General features: G+C 34.8%; 11 non-coding genes across 11 annotated transcripts; 7 read left to right on the forward strand and 4 right to left on the reverse strand.

Moving 5' to 3' along the window:
- Positions 1-2200: 2200 nt before the first annotated feature.
- Positions 2201-2272, reverse strand: TRNAQ-CUG (transfer RNA glutamine (anticodon CUG)). Its single transcript has one exon. It is a non-coding gene; the product is annotated as a tRNA-Gln (tRNA).
- A 1549-nt stretch (positions 2273-3821) lies between these two features.
- TRNAQ-CUG (transfer RNA glutamine (anticodon CUG)) lies at positions 3822-3893 on the reverse strand. Its single transcript has one exon. It is a non-coding gene; the product is annotated as a tRNA-Gln (tRNA).
- An 832-nt stretch (positions 3894-4725) lies between these two features.
- TRNAQ-CUG (transfer RNA glutamine (anticodon CUG)) lies at positions 4726-4797 on the reverse strand. The gene has a single exon. It is a non-coding gene; the product is annotated as a tRNA-Gln (tRNA).
- Positions 4798-6875: 2078 nt separating this feature from the next.
- On the reverse strand, positions 6876-6947 carry TRNAQ-CUG (transfer RNA glutamine (anticodon CUG)). The gene has a single exon. It is a non-coding gene; the product is annotated as a tRNA-Gln (tRNA).
- A 334-nt stretch (positions 6948-7281) lies between these two features.
- TRNAQ-CUG (transfer RNA glutamine (anticodon CUG)) lies at positions 7282-7353 on the forward strand. The gene has a single exon. It is a non-coding gene; the product is annotated as a tRNA-Gln (tRNA).
- A 1846-nt stretch (positions 7354-9199) lies between these two features.
- Positions 9200-9271, forward strand: TRNAQ-CUG (transfer RNA glutamine (anticodon CUG)). Its single transcript has one exon. It is a non-coding gene; the product is annotated as a tRNA-Gln (tRNA).
- An 825-nt stretch (positions 9272-10096) lies between these two features.
- On the forward strand, positions 10097-10168 carry TRNAQ-CUG (transfer RNA glutamine (anticodon CUG)). The gene has a single exon. It is a non-coding gene; the product is annotated as a tRNA-Gln (tRNA).
- Positions 10169-11950: 1782 nt separating this feature from the next.
- Positions 11951-12022, forward strand: TRNAQ-CUG (transfer RNA glutamine (anticodon CUG)). Its single transcript has one exon. It is a non-coding gene; the product is annotated as a tRNA-Gln (tRNA).
- A 1657-nt stretch (positions 12023-13679) lies between these two features.
- On the forward strand, positions 13680-13751 carry TRNAQ-CUG (transfer RNA glutamine (anticodon CUG)). The gene has a single exon. It is a non-coding gene; the product is annotated as a tRNA-Gln (tRNA).
- A 1698-nt stretch (positions 13752-15449) lies between these two features.
- TRNAQ-CUG (transfer RNA glutamine (anticodon CUG)) lies at positions 15450-15521 on the forward strand. Its single transcript has one exon. It is a non-coding gene; the product is annotated as a tRNA-Gln (tRNA).
- A 1699-nt stretch (positions 15522-17220) lies between these two features.
- On the forward strand, positions 17221-17292 carry TRNAQ-CUG (transfer RNA glutamine (anticodon CUG)). Its single transcript has one exon. It is a non-coding gene; the product is annotated as a tRNA-Gln (tRNA).
- The last annotated feature ends 208 nt before the right edge of the window (positions 17293-17500 follow it).

The raw sequence follows: 17500 nt of genomic DNA on the forward strand, positions 1-17500 counted from the left end.
GTGTGTGAGTGTGTGTGTGTGTTAAAATCAGTTTGAGTGGTGTTGGTCCCTCGGAAGTGCTCATTCACCATTAGCATTCTAGGGAATAATGCTACATTATTGCCAGGTGATTTTTCTCCTTTTAACATGGGAAAGAAAGTCATTTTAACAATGAATCGGAACAAGAGAGGTCATTGCATGGATTACGCTACAAGACAATTATAATGGTTTGTCATACTCACAGATACACTTTCTCACACACATATAAATACCTATGCGTGTATATGTATACACAGATACATATATACATTTATCTACCTTTCTATATATCTATATGCATGTATATATATATATATATATATATATATATATATATATATATATATATATATTGTACAGTATGATCACCACAATATCAGACTGTCCTTCCGACCAAAATAAAAGGATAAATATTGAATGACAATATGTCAGTAGAATGTCAGGTATTTGGTATAAACAATATATCCATTCAACTGATCTTGTTCACCACATGTCTGGAGCCAATAAGCGACCGCAAAGACATGGAGAGTTATAATCACTCCCCTTCAGAGCATCAAAAAGACCTTAGTGCATATTTTACTTATACACACACACATATATGTATATGTATATATATACATACATACATATATATATATATATATATATATATATATATATATATATATATATATATATATATATATATATATATATGTATGTGTGTGTGTGTGTGTGTGTGTCTATGGATGTATGTATTTATATACATATATATACATAAATACATATATATATATATAATATATATATATATATATATATATATATATATATATATATATACGTGTGTGTGTATGTGTGCGTTTGTATATATATATATATATATATATATATATATATATATATATATATATATATATATATATAACGACATATCCCACATTGCAAGATAAAATAGCTGTCGTCGCTGAAAATGCGACTTTTACTTTGGTTACTGTCTTGTATTTAGGACAATAGTTCAGGATTAGCTTGACCAAAGGTAATAAGTCCCCCCTACCCTCAGCTGCTTCACAAAGAGCGCGCGTATACATAAAACACTGTGTATTTTCGGCAGTTTAAACCCATACGTATACTCTATGGCAGGATTCTACGAGTACGGGTCAGGCCCCAGTTGTGGACCCTGAGCTTGTGGTCACTAGGTCACTGCGTCTCAATAAGACGAAAAGTTATAAGTATCTAGAGTGGACGGGGAGGGAAATTAATCGTATATGGTCAGCCATGTTCCATCATTATATTATGAAGAATATCCCTTCTAATGTCCAGCCTATAGTGATGGTGTATTGGTATATTGCGTGCGCGTGAACCCAATGAGTTGGGAAGTGTGGCTTAATTTTGCTCAGTTATAGTTTTGGCGTTGAAGATGCTTGCAAAAGTTCGTTGTAACTGCCACAAGAGAGGAGGAGCCTTGAATAACTTGTCGGGCACTTTCATGTGTGGGTCGACGATACCTACTTAAATTGAAATAGGGCTTTGGTACTCTGCAAGATGATCCTCCAGTGGTGTAAAGTCATGGAGAGTTAGAACCACTCTCCCTCAAGGTATATTAATCGAATGGCCCAGCTACATATTTCTCTCATTGGTGTATCGATTTAAACTACAGGGAGTATGCAAGAAAAAATAAATACTCAATGTAAAACCAACTTGCGTAGGATATTTCTATGGGTGTTATATTTCTTGTGATCTTTAATTGATATTAAAGTCATGAAAATCTGGGAACGGAGAACAGACTTAATGAAAAAAAAATGATATCACATATAGTTAAATAATGATCACAGTATATGAATAGTCAAAAATATTAAATCTAGATCGGCTAACTTATCAGGACTAATTAGTCACTTTCCGTTGTAAGTTACTATATCCTAATCAAGCCATGTGAAAAGGAGGAAATGTAACTTAACAGTGCAATACATCTAACATGGAAGATATGATATATGTTACATTTTCTTCAGAATGACATGATTTAGTATTGTAACTAAAATTATCACCTGTTAAATGGTTCATTTTCATTTAAATGACTACATTTACCCCTTTGCTTTCTGTTCTATTATGACAATGTTCAGAAGACTCATATCACTTTAGCAATTGCAAGATCAGGTGGCACTCTCCAGGGTGAGTGGGCGTGGTCCAAGGCTATAAATAGATCAGGTCCCACCGAGACTCGAACTCGGATTGTTGGATTCAGAGTCCAAAGTGCTAACCATTACACCATGGGACCTTGTGACTAAGAAAGAAATATCGTTGCAATTTCTAATAATAATTGAAAGGCCAAAGTGTCAACCATTATACCATGTGACCATAGGTTATTGACAAATATATTAGCTTTGTTTTCTAATAATTCCTAACCCATGGGATACGGGGCATCCATTTTCTTGATTCAACCACCTGTTCGGCACACAAGATCAGTTTAATTTTAGGGGGATCAACCCGCGACGTACTTTCTCACTTTCCGGCTTTCTCACTTGTTATGATGCTATAGTCTTTAATGTAAAAGATTACTATAATATTACATACAATTATATAATAATCGCAGTATATGAAAAATCAAAAGGTATGTTAAATCTAGTTAGGTTAGTTTATCAGGATATATATATATATATATATATATATATATATATATATATATATACATACATATATATATATACATTTATATATGTGTGTGTGTGTGTGCGTGTGTGTGTGTGTATGTGTGTGTGTGTTTGTGTACATGTGCGTGTGTGTGTGTGTGTGAGTGAACACCCACAGACACAAGCACACATATATATATGAAAAAGAAATAATATATATATATATATATATATATATATATATATATATATGTGTGTGTGTGTGTGTGTGTGTGTGTGTGTGTGCACACGCGCGCGCGGGCACACACAGAAACACACACACACACACACACACACACATATATATATATATATATATATATATAAATATATATATATACATATATACATATATGTGTGTGTGTGTATGCCTTCGATTTAAACAATGTATTTATTTGACTGATTCTGCAAGACTACAGCCATAGAGTTTTATATTCTTCAAAGCATATCATCTAACAGACACTAATACATATTTTATTTGCTGGTATACCAATGCTATATGTTGTATACGTAAATACCTAATACCTAGATATGACACTGAATGCTTCATTTACTTATTCCATATATAATCACATATTTTAGTGATAATGATACCACATTTTAATCTAAGAGGATTAAACAAGATTTTTTTGGTAAAAATGTTATGAGAACTTTGTGGATCTAATAATTGCCTATAGTTATTGTGGGCTTTAATCAATGTTAAAGTAATATTAAAATCTAGGAGAGAACAAAATCATAATAAGTTTTAGATTCATTTAAATGAATGAAATATGACATATGAATTAAATTAGTGATATATGACATGTGAGTGTAGGTTACAAATTTGTTTTGATATCACATCTTAATCAAGTTATATGGAAATGTGGAGAAGGTATAGACTGTACTAAAAAGCTCTGCAGTGCAAAATATCTAATGTGTATTGTATAGAATATGTTGCATCGTTAATTTCGACATGCCTTTAACATATATCAATTACATTGAAGCATCCAATCTTATTCATTCTACATAACACTCTTTGTCCTCTTATATCAATCTTCGGTATGATTTTCACATAACATCAGTAACACGCCGCCACATGGATATAAACGAGCGATTGTCGATACATCCGGTGACATTGTGCAGGTCGAAGTGGCGATGCTCCAAGGCTATAAATAGATCAGGTCCCACCGAGACTCGAACTCGGATTGTTGGATTCAGAGTCCAAAGTGCTAACCATTACACCATGGGACCGTGTGATTAAGAAGGAAATATCGTTGTAATTCCTAATAATAATTGAAAGGCTAAAGGGTCAGCCATTATACCATGTGACCATTTAATGAACCATGTATTACAGATCAATAAGACCAATTTTAGCGTGTATTGGGGTGTTTAGAACTACATGGCTGGCCTGGAGACTGGACCATAGACAGAGCCCGTTTGCTAAGAAGTAGGACCTCAGGTAACACAGATTAAAGACCAGTTTGAACGTGTTTGGGGTGGCCCGCAGGTCCCCGGTCAGTTCCTTGCAGCGTTTGCCGAGATTGGTTTTCTCGTGCAGGTGTTTTCTTTCTTGGTGAGAGGCTCAATGACCGATAGATTCCAATACGTGTTTGGTCCATACGGAAATAATTGAACCAATCGCCACTTCCCAAACTGATTCCCGATAAAAGCCTGGTAGGGGGAGATTTTCTGTTAGGTTAACATTTTTTGCAGTAATTTTTTTTTTTCATCAGAGTGATTACTCCTGTTTGGCTAAATAGCATGATCTGCAGATTCTCGAACGAAAGAAATGTCCTCTTGGTGTTGTTAAAGTGAGAACCGAGGCTCGAACTGAAAACCGTACTTGAGTAGACCTGACGGCTCATCAGTTCAATAGAACAATCTACAAATTTTGCAATATGAAGTAATTACCAATTATACTACATCTCTCACAGTGCTCTTTGTCCTGTTATGATAATCTTCAGTATGCTTTATATATCACATCATCAGGAACGCCTAACCATATGGATGTAAAACAGTTGTTGATACGTCCGGTGACACCCTACAGGACGAGGTGGCGGTACTCTATGGTTATAAATAGATCAGGTCCCACCGAGACTCGAACTCGGATTGTTGGATTCAGAGTCCAAAGTGCTAACCATTACACCATGGGACCATGTGACTATAATGGAAATAAAGTAATGTTTTCTACTAATAATTGAAAGGCCAAAGTGTCAACCATTATACCATGTGACCATATGTTATTTGCAAATATAATAGCTTTATTTTCTAAAATACTACTAACCCGTGTGATACGGGGCATCTATTTTCTTTTTTTTTTCTCCTGTTCGGTAAACAAAACAAGCTTTATTTTAGAGTGAAGAAGCAACCCGCGACGTACCTAGGGCTTTCTCACTTGTTATGTTACCAGAGTCTTCTTCGTGTTCATCAGTTTTACCATATCATGAGTCCATAGTGCAGAACCGTAACACAGTGGGACCATGTAACACTAGGATAAATACAATAGCGTGATTTTATAATAATTATTGTAAGGCCAAAGTGCTAATGTTAACTATTGTCACAATATGTGGGAATTAAATATCCATGAGAAATTTAGTCAGTTTAGGTAATGTTATAGTGTGGATCACAAATTTTATATCAGATATATTCCCCCACATTAATATCAGGATATATGAAAATGGTAAATAAGGTATAATTGATAATGAATACATCTGCAATGCAAAATATTTGATATGTGGCAAGTGGGATACGATGCATACGTACAGAGACTCCATACACGCACCGTCTCAGTTACAGTCCGAATTAACGAACCATTTAATACAGGTCAATAAGACCAATTTTAGCGTGTATTGGGATGTTTTGAACTACATGGCTGGCCTGGAGACTGGACCTTAGACAGAGCCAGTTTGCTGAAAAGTAGGACCTCAGGTAACACAGACTAAAGACCAGTATGGGGTTTATGGGGTGGGTCCCCAGTCAGTTCCTTGCAACGTTTGCCGAGATTGATCTTCTCTTTCTTGGTGAGAGGCTCAATAGCCGATAGATTCCAATACGTGTTTGGTCCATACGTAAATAATTGAACCAATCGCCACTTCCCAAACTCATTCCCGGAAAAAAAAAAAAAAAAAATATATATATATATATATACATATACACACACATATATATTTACATATATATATATATATATATATATATATATATATATATATATATATACATATACACACACATATATATTTACATATATATATATGTACATACATACACACATGCATATATATACTGTACACTATGGTCCCCACAATATCAGACTGTCCTTCCGATGAAAACAAAAATGAATGACAATATGCCAGTAGAATGCCAGGTGTTTGGTATAAACAACTTATCCATTTAACTGATCTTGTTCACCACATGTCTGCAACAAAGACATGGAGAGTTATAATCACTCCACTTCAAAGGATCAACTCGACCTTAGTACATATTTTACTTACTGGTAAACCGAAGTTCTAAGCATGTCTGTGAATATCTGTTACCTAATTTTGATCCTCAGTGTCATATTTAAATGTCTACTTATTCATGTATATGTTTTTTTTAGTTATTTATATATATATATATATATATATATATATACGGTAGGTTATCCAATATGAATATTCCTTTTTTTAATGTATCCTACTTGCGTTTTGAGATCATATGATTAATTGCAGTAATTACTGTGAAAACCTGGGAGGGAACAAAGCGATAAAATGATATAGAATTACGTAAATGAATGATATAAGGCATAATAATTATCATACAATGAAATTTTGTTAAGTTACCAGGAGTTGTAATGATACAGTGCAGTCTGGATGCCAAATTCTATGCCAGCCTTGTTTTGATACGCTATTCTAATCAAGTCACGGGGAATTATTGAAAATGATTAGATGAAAAGGAATGACTCTACAGTGCAAAATATTCAATATGAAATATATGAGCCATGTTATATCGTTACGAGAATTACATAATGTAGCTGCAATATTGCAACGTTACCTACAGTTTTTGCAATAAGAATAAATTGCCAATTATGCTACATCGCTCACAATGCTCTTTGCTCTGTTATGATACTCTTCAGTATGATTTTCACATCACATCAATAGGAACGTCTAACCATATGGATATAAAACAGTTGTTGATACGTCCGGTGACACCCTACAGGACGAGGTGGCGGTACTCTATGGTTATAAATAGATCAGGTCCCACCGAGACTCGAACTCGGATTGTTGGATTCAGAGTCCAAAGTGCTAACCATTACACCATGGGACCATAGATTATACGGTAAGATAATATATAAATATAACAACAAAATATACATCTTCAGATATTAGGATTCTGGGCATATCTATTATACGCGAATGGAGTTATAAATATTGTTGGTTCAAGATCAAAACAATATAAAATGTTGGCAAAATTACAAAGATTAGAAGTCCTTGTATATAACATAGTTAATGAACAATTTGAAATATGAAAAGAATTCATAATACTTTCCAAATGACCAATAGGGGGACTATAGATTAAAGTAGATGTATGGTATCTTTTGTTATACGAGTTATTAATGTTATATTTATATATTTATATATTCTCTCGCCCTGACATTCATGGTCCCATGGTGTAATGGTTAGCACTTTGGACTCTGAATCCAACAATCCGAGTTCGAGTCTCGGTGGGACCTGATCTATTTATAACCATAGGACACCTCCACCTCGTCCTGTTGGGTGTCACCGGACGTATCAACAACTGTTTTATATCCATATGGCGAGGCGTTGCTGATGATGTGATATGAAAATCTTAACAGAGCAAAGAGCATTGTGAGAGATGTTGTATAATTGGTAATTAATTCATATTGCAAAAACTGTAACGTTGCAATATTGCTCCTATATTATGTAATTCTTGTAACGATATAATATGTCGCATATATTTCATATTAAATATTTTGTACTGTAGAGTCATTCCTTTTCATTTAAACATTTTCAATAATTCCCCGTGACTTGATTAGAATAGGTATCAAAACAAGGCTGGCATAGAATTTGGCATCCAGACTGCACTGTATCATTACAACTCCTGGTAACTTAACAAAATTTCATATGATAATTATTATGCCCTATATCGAACGCAAGTAGGTTTTATTTTAAAAATATACATATATATTGGATAACCTACCGTATATAAAAAAAATCATATACATGAATAAGTAGACATTTAAATAAGACACTGAGGATCATAATTAGGTAACAAATATTCACAGACATGCTTAGAACTTAAGTAAGTAAAGTATGTACTAAGGTCGAGTTGATGCTTTCAAGTGGAGTGATTATAACTCTCCATGTCTTTGTTGCAGACATGTGGTGAACAAGATCAGTTAAATGGATATGTTGTTCATACCAAACACCTGGCATTCTACTGGCATATTGTCGTTCATTTCTTTTCTTTTTTTTCATCGGAAGGGCAGTCTGATATTGTGGGGACCATACTGTACAACATTATATATGTATATATGCAAGTGTGTATGTATGTATATATACATTTTTTTCTCGGGAATCGGTTTGGGAAGTGGCGATTGGTTCAATTATTTACATATGGACCAAACGCGCACTGGAATCAATCGGCCATTGAGCCTCCCATCAAGAAAGTAAACACCTGCACGAGAAAATCAATCTCGGCAAACGTTGCAAGGAACTGACCGGGGACCTGCGGGCCACCCCAAACACGTTCAAACTGGTCTTTAGTCTGTGGTAACTGAGGTCCTACTTCTTAGCAAACGGGCTTTGTCCATGGTCCAGTCTCCAGTCTCAGCCATGTAGTTCAAAACACCCCAATACACGCTAAAATTGGTCTTATTGACCTGTATTAAATGGTTCATTCATTCGGACTGTAACTGAGACGGTGCGTGTATGGATTCTCTGTACATATGCATCGTATCCCGCGTACCACATATCAAATATTTTACATTGCAGATGTATTCATTATCAATTATACCTTATTTACCATGTTCACATAGCTTGATTGTAATGTAGGGAAATATATCTGATATAAAATTTGTGATTCACACTGTAACATTACCTAAACTGACCAAATTTCTTATGGATCTTTAATCCCCACTTATTGTGACAATAATTAACATTAGCACTTTGGCCTAATAATAATTATTATAAAATCACGCTATTATATTTCTCCTATTGTTACATGGTCCCATTGTGTTACGGTTCTTCACTATGGACTCATGATATGGTAAAACACAAAAACTGATGAACACGAAGAAGACCCTGGTATCATAACAAGTGAGAAAGTCCTAGGTACGTCGCGGGTTGCTTCTTCACTCTAAAATAAAACTTGTCTTGTGTACCGGAACAGGTGGTTAAATCAGCAAAATGGATGACCCGTATCACACGGGTTGGCAATTATTAGACAATAAAGCCATTATATTTGTCAATAACCTATGGTCCCATGGTATAATGGTTGACACTTTGGTCTTTCAATTATTATTATAAAACATTATTTAATTTCCTACCTAGTCATATGGTCCCATGGTGTAATGGTTAGCACTTTGGACTCTGAATCCAACAATCCGAGTTCGAGTCTCGGTGGGACCTGATCTATTTATGACCTTGGAGCATTGCCACTTCGACCTGCACAATGTCACCGGGCGTATCGACAATCGCTAGTTTATAGCCATGTGGCGGCGTGTTACTGATGTTATGTGAAAATCATATCGAAGATTGGTATAAGAAAACAAAAAGTATTATCGTGAATGTATATATATATGTATATATATATGTATATATATATATATATGTGTGTGAATATGTATCTGTGTGAGTGTCTGCGCGCGCATACACACACAGACAGACACACACACACACACACACACACACATATATATATATATATATATATATATATATATATATATATATATATTTAAATGAATATGTATCTGTGTGTGTCTGCGCGCGCGCGCACACACACACACACACATATATATATATACATAATTTATTTATTCATATGTATATGTGTGCGTGTGCCTGTAGGTGTTCACACACACACACACACATATATATATGTATATATATATATATATATATATATATATATATATCCTAATAAACTAACCTAACAAGATTTAACATGCCTTTTGATTTTTCATATACTGCGATCATTGTTTAATTATATGTAATATAGTATTCATAACAAGTGAGCCGCGGGTTGATCCCCCTGAAATAAAACTGGTCTTGTGTGCCGAACAGGTGGGTGAATCAAGAAAATGGATGCCCGTATCCCATGGGTTAGGAATTATTAGAAAATAAAGCTATTATATTTGTCAATAACCTATTGTCACATGGTATAATGGTTGACACTTTGACCTTTCAATTATTATTAGAAAATAATACAATTATATTTCACAATTTTCATATGGTCCCATGGTGTAATGGTTAGCACTTTGGACTCTGAATCCAACAATCCGAGTTCGAGTCTCGGTGGGACCTGATCTATTTATAGCCTTGGACCACGCCCACTCATCCTGGAGAGTGCCATCTGATCTTGTAATTGCTAAAGTAAAGTCTAATGGCGAGACGTCCCTGATCACGTGATATGAGTCTTCTGAACATTGTCACAATAGAACAGAAAGCAAAGTGGTAAATGTAGTTATTTAAATGAAAGTGAACCATTCAACAGGTGATAATTTTAGTTACAATACTAAATCATGTCATTCTGAAGAAAATGTAACATATATCATATCTTACATGTTAGATGTATTGCACTGTTAAGTTACATTTCCTCCTTCTCACATGGCTTGATTAGGATATAGTAACTTACAACGGAAAGTGATCGAGCCTAATTTCATAATAATTAGTCCTGATAGATTTAATATTTTTGACTTTTCATATACTGTGATCATTATTTAGCTATATGTGATATCATATCATTCTTTTACAATAAGTCTGTTCCCAGATTTTCATAAGACTTTAATATCAATTAAAGATCACAAGAAATATAACATCCATAGAAATATCCTACATAGAGTATCTATTTTTTTCTTGCATACTCCCTGCAGTTTAACTTTTGCAGGAATGATTACAAAATACTAAAAGAAAAAAAGAAGTTTGATATTCTAATACTTGCATATAAACGTGCAATGAAATACTCAGCAGTCATACCCAGATAACGTAAATCTAAAAAAATGTATATTTCCAAATAAACAATCGATACACCAATGAGAGAAATATGAAGCAGGAGCCATTCGACTATATACCTTGAAGGAGAGTGGTTATAACTCTCCAAGACTTTTCATCACTGGAAAATCATCCTACAGAGTACCAAAGCCCTTTTTCTACTTAAGGAGGTAGCGTCGACCCACACATGAAAGTACCCGACAAGTTATTCAAGGCTCCTCCTCTCTTGTGGCAGTTACAACGAACCTTTGCAAGCATCTTCAACGCCAAAACTGTTGATATGATATAACTGACCAAAATTAAGGAACACTTCCCAACTCAATGGGTTCACGCGCACGCAATATACCAATGCACGATTAGTAAAGGCTGGACGAGAAAAGGGATATTCTTCATAATATAATAATGGAACATGGCTGACCAAATATGATTAATTTCCCTCCCCGTCCACCCTAGATACTTATTACTTTTCGTCTTATTGAGACGCAGTGGCCTAGTGACCACAAGCTCAGGGTCCACTACTGCTCGCGACCCATACTCGTAGACTCCTGTCATAGCGTATACGTATGGGTTTAAACTGTTTTATGTATACGCGCGCTCTTTGTGAAGCAACTGAGGGTAGGGTGGACTTATTGCCTTTGGTCAAGCTAATCCTGAACTATTGTCCTAAATACAAGACAGTAACCAAAGTAAAAGACGCATTTTCAGCGACGATATATATATATATATATATATATATATATATATATATATATATATATATGTATGTATGCATATATACATATATGCCTATATATATATGTATAATGTATGTATGTATATATATACATACATATATATACATATATATGCATATATATGTATATATATGTATATATACATATATATACATATATATACATATATATGTATATATATGTGTATATATATACATACATACATATATATGTGCATGTGTGTGTGCATGTGTTCGTGTGTGGTGTGTCAGTGTATGCCAATGCGTGTTTATGCGTGGTGTATGATTTAACACAAATGTACAATGTATGTTCCGGTGGTAATTTATAATTATAATCTTATTACTCCAGCATCTTCTATATCGGTCCCATGGTGTAATGGTTAGCACTTTGGACTCTGAATCCAACAATCCGAGTTCGAGTCTCGGTGGGACCTGATCTATTTATAGCCTTGGACCACGCCCACTCACCCTGGAGAGTGCCACCTGATCTTGCAATTGCTAAAGTAAGGTCTCATGGCGAGCCGTTCCTGATCATGTGAGATGAGTCTTCTGAACTTTGTCACAACAGAACAGAAAGCAAAGTGGTAAATGTTGTCATTTGAATGAAAGTGAACCATTCGACAGGGGATAATTTTAGTTTCAATACTAAATCATGTCATTCTGAGGAAAATGTAACATATATCATATCTTACATGTTAGATGTATTGCACTGTTAAGTTACATTTCCTCCTTTTCACATGGCTTGATTAGGATATAGTAACTTACAACGGAAAATAATGGTGATCTAGCCTAATTTTATACTAATTAGTCCTGATAAGCTAACCTTACCAGATTTAATATTTTTGACTTTTCATATACTGTGATCATTATTTAACTATATGTGATATCATATCTTTCTTTTTCATTAAGTCTGTGCTCCGTTCCCAGATTTTCATAAGACTTTAATATCAATTAAAGATCACAAGAAATATAACATCCATAGAAATATCCTACGCAAGTTGGTTTTACGCAGAATATTTATTTTTTCTGGCATACTCCCTGCAGTTTAAATCGATACACCAATGAGAGAAATGTGTAGCTGGGCCATTCGACTATATACCTTGAGGGAGAGTGGTTCTAACTCTCCAAGACTTTACATCACTGGAGAATCATCCTACAGAATATCAAAGCCCTATTTCTACTTAAGGGGGTAGCGTCGACCCACACATGAAAGTACCCGACAAGTTATTCAAGGCTCCTCCTCTCTTGTGGCAGTTACAACGAACTTTTGCAAGCATCTTCAACGCCAAAACTATTGATATGATATAACTGACCAAAATTAAGGAACACTTCCCGCACGCAATATACCAATACACGATCACTATAGGCTGGGAGAAAAGGGATATTCTTCATAATATAATAATGGAACAGGGCTGACCAAATATGATTAATGTCCCTCCCCGTCCACCCTAGATACTTATTACTTTTCGTCTTATTGAGACGCAGTGACCTTGTGATCACAAGCTCAGGGTCCACTACTGCTCGCGACCCATACTCGTAGTCTCCTGTCATAGAGTATACATATGGGTTTAAACTGTTTTATGTAGACGCGCGCTCTTTGTGAAGCAACTGAGGGTAGGGGGGACTTATTGCCTTTGGTCAAGTTAATCCTGAACTATTGTCCTAAATACAAGGCAGTAACCAAAGTAAAAGTCGCATTTTCAGCGACGATACATATATACGATATATATATATATATATATATATATATATATATATATATACATATGTATATATGTATGTATGTATATATATACATATATGCCTATATATATATGTATAATGTATGTATGTATATATATACATACATATATATACATATATATGTATTTATATGTATATATACATATATATACATATATATGTATATATATATATACATACATGCATACATATATATGTGCATGTGTGTGTGTGCATGTGTTCGTGTGTGGTGTGACAGTGTATGCCAATGCGTGTTTATGCGTGGTGTATGATTTAACACAAATGTACAATGTATGCTCCGGTGGTAATTTATGATTATAATCTTATTACTCCAGTGCAATCATCATCGGTCCCATGGTGTAATGGTTAGCACTTTGGACTCTGAATCCAACAATTCGAGTTCGAGTCTCGGTGGGACCTGATCTATTTATAGCCTTGGACCACGCCCACTCACCCTGGAGAGTGCCACCTGATCTTGCAATTGCTAAAGTAAAGTCACATGGCAGGCCGTTCCTGATCACGTGATATGAGTCTTCTGAACTTTGTCACAACAGAACAGAAAGCAAAGTGGTAAATGTAGTCATTTAAATGAAAGTGAACCATTCGACAGGGGATAATTTTAGTTTCAATACTAAATCATGTCATTCTGTGGAAAATGTAACATATATCATATCTTGCATGTTAGATGCATTGCACTGTTAAGTTACATTTCCTCCTTTTCACATGATTTGATTAGGATATAGTAACTTACTACGGAAAGTATTTATGATCTAGCCTAATTTTATACTAATTAGTCCTGATAGATTTAATATTTTTGACTTTTTATATACTGTGATTAGTATTTAACTATATGTGATATCATATTCTTTTACATTAAGTCTGTTCTCCGTTCCCAGATTTTCATAAGACTTTAATATCAATATCAATAGAAATATCCTATGTAAGTTGGTTTTACATATTACATATTTACGTATTTATTTTTTCTTGCATACTCCCTGCAGTTTAAATTTTGCAGGAATGATTACAACATACTAAAAGAAAAAAACGCAGTTTGACATTCATATACCTGTATATATACGTACAATGAAATAATCAGCGATCATACCCAGATAACGTATATCTAAGAAATGTATGTTTCCAAATAAACAATTGATACACCAGTGAGAGAAATATGTAGCTGGGCCATTCGACTATATACCTTGGGGGTGAATGGTTATAACTCTCCAAGACTTTTCATCACTGGAAAATCATCCTACAGAGTACCAAAGCCCTTTTTCTACTTAAGGAGGTAGCGTCGACCCACACATGAAAGTACCCGACAAGTTATTCAAGGCTCCTCCTCTCTTGTGGCAGTTACAACGAACCTTTGCAAGCATCTTCAACGCCAAAACTGTTGATATGATATAACTGAGCAAAATTAAGGAACACTTCCCGACTCAATGGGTTCACGCGCACGCAATATACCAATACACGATCACTATAGGCTGGACAAGAGAAGGGATATTCTTCATAATATAATAATGGAACATGGCTGACCAAATATGATTAATCTCCCTCCCCGTCCACTCTAGATATACTTATTACTTTTCGTCTTATTGAGACGCAGTGACCTTGTGATCACAAGCCCAGGGTCCACCACTGGGGCGCGACCCGTACTCGTAGAAACCTGCCATAGAGTATACGTATGGGTTTAAACTGTTTTATGTAGACGCGCGCTCTTTGTGAAGCAACTGAGGGTAGGGGGGACTTATTGCCTTTGGTCAAGCTAATCCTGAACTATTGTCCTAAATACAAGGCAGTAACCAAAGTAAAAGTCGCATTTTCAGCGACGATATATATATGCGATATATATATATATATATATATATATATATATATATATATATATGTATGTATGTATATATGTATGTGTATATATACATACATATATATATACATATATATATATACATAAATACATGCATACTTACATACATATATATCTGCATGTGTGTGTGTGGTGTGACAGTGTATGCCAATGCGTGTTTATGCGTGGAGTATGATTTAACACAAATGTACAATGTATGTTCCGGTGGTAATTCATAATTATAATCTTATTACTCCAGCATCTTCTATATCGGTCCCATGGTGTAATGGTTAGCACTTTGGACTCTGAATCCAACAATCCGAGTTCGAGTCTCGGTGGGACCTGATCTATTTATAGCCTTAGACCACGCCCACTCACCCTGGAGAGTGCCACCTGATCTTGCAATTGCTAAAGTAAAGTCTAATGGCGAGCCGTTCCTGATCATGTGAGATGAGTCTTCTGAACATTGTCAGAAGAGAACAGAAAGCAAAGTGGTAAATGTAGTCATTTAAAAGAAAGTGAACCATTCGACAGGTGATAATTTTAGTTTCATTACTAAATCATGTCATTCTGAGGAAAATGTAACATATATCATATCTTACATGCTAGATGTATTGCACTGTTAAGTTACATTTCCTCCTTTTCACATGGCTTGATTAGGATGTAGTAACTTACTACGGAAAGTATTTGCGATCTAGCCTACTTATTTTATACTAACCAGTCCTGATAAGCAGAATTAGTATGACTTTTCATATACTGTGATCATTATTTAACTATACGTAATGTTATAGCATTCTTTTACATTAAGTCTGTTCTCTTATCGCCTTGTCTGCTCTCCTTTCCCAGATATTCATATTAATTGAAGAAACATAACATCCACAGAAATCTAACGCAAGTTAATTTTACATAAAGAGAGTATCTATTTTGTCTTTCATATTCCCCGCTGTTCAAAATGTGTAGGGATGAAATACTCAGCATTCATACCCAGATAACGTATATCTAAAAAATATGTATACGTTTCCAAATTAACAATCGATACACCAGTAAGAGAAATATATAGCAGGGGGAGAGTGGTTATGACTTTCCTTGACTTTACATCACTGGAGAATCATCCTACAGAATACCAAAGCCCTATTTCTACTTAAGGAGGTAGCGTCGACCCACACATGAAAGTACCCGACAAGTTATCCAAGGCTCCTCCTCTCTTGTGGCAGTTACAACGAACCTTTGCAAGCATCTTCAACGCCAAAACTATAACTGAGCAAAATTAAGCCATACTTCCCAACTCAATGGGTTCACGCGCACGCAATATACCAATACACGATCACTATAGGCTGGGAGAAAAGGGATATTCTTCATAATATAATAATGGAACATGGCAGACCAAATATGATTAATGTCCCTCCCCGTCCACTCTAGATACTTATTACTTTTCGTCTTATTGAGACGCAGTGGCCTAGTGACAACAAGCTCAAGATCCACTACTTCTCGCGACCCGTACTCGTAGAATCCTGCCATAGAGTATACGTATGGGTTTAAACTGCCGAAAATACAGTGGGGACTTATAACATTTGGTCAAGCTAATTCTGAATTATTGTCTTAAATACAAGACAGTAACCAAAGTAAAAGTTGCATTTTCAGCGACGATATACTGTATATATATATATATATATATATATATATATATATATATATATATATATATGTATGTATGTATATAGTATAATGTATGTATGTATATATATACATACATATATATATATACATATATATGCATATATATATATGTATATATACATATATATACATATATACATATATATGTATGTATATATGTATATATATATATATATATATATATATATATATATACATACATACATACATATATATGTGCATGTGTGTGTGCATGTGTTCGTGTGTGGTGTGACAGTGTATGCCAATGCGTGTTTATGCGTGGTGTATGATTTAACACAAATGCACAATGTATGTTCCGGTGGTAATTTATAATTATAATCTTATTACTCCAACATCTTCTATATCGGTCCCATGGTGTAATGGTTAGCACTTTGGACTCTGAATCCAACAATCCGAGTTCGAGTCTCGGTGGGACCTGATCTATTTATAGCCTTGGACCACGCCCACTCACCCTGGAGAGTGCCACCTGATCTTGCAATTGCTAAAGTAAGTTCTCATGGCAGGCCGTTCCTGATCACGTGATATGAGTCTTCTGAACATTGTCAGAAGAGAACAGAAAGCAAAGTGGTAAATGTTGTCATTTGAATGAAAGTGAACCATTCGACAGGGGATAATTTTAGTTTCA

The sequence above is a fragment of the Penaeus japonicus genome, unplaced genomic scaffold (assembly GCF_977035675.1).
Source record: "Penaeus japonicus unplaced genomic scaffold, GWHDUDI00000001_assembly GWHDUDI00000035, whole genome shotgun sequence".
Taxonomy (NCBI): domain Eukaryota; kingdom Metazoa; phylum Arthropoda; class Malacostraca; order Decapoda; family Penaeidae; genus Penaeus; species Penaeus japonicus.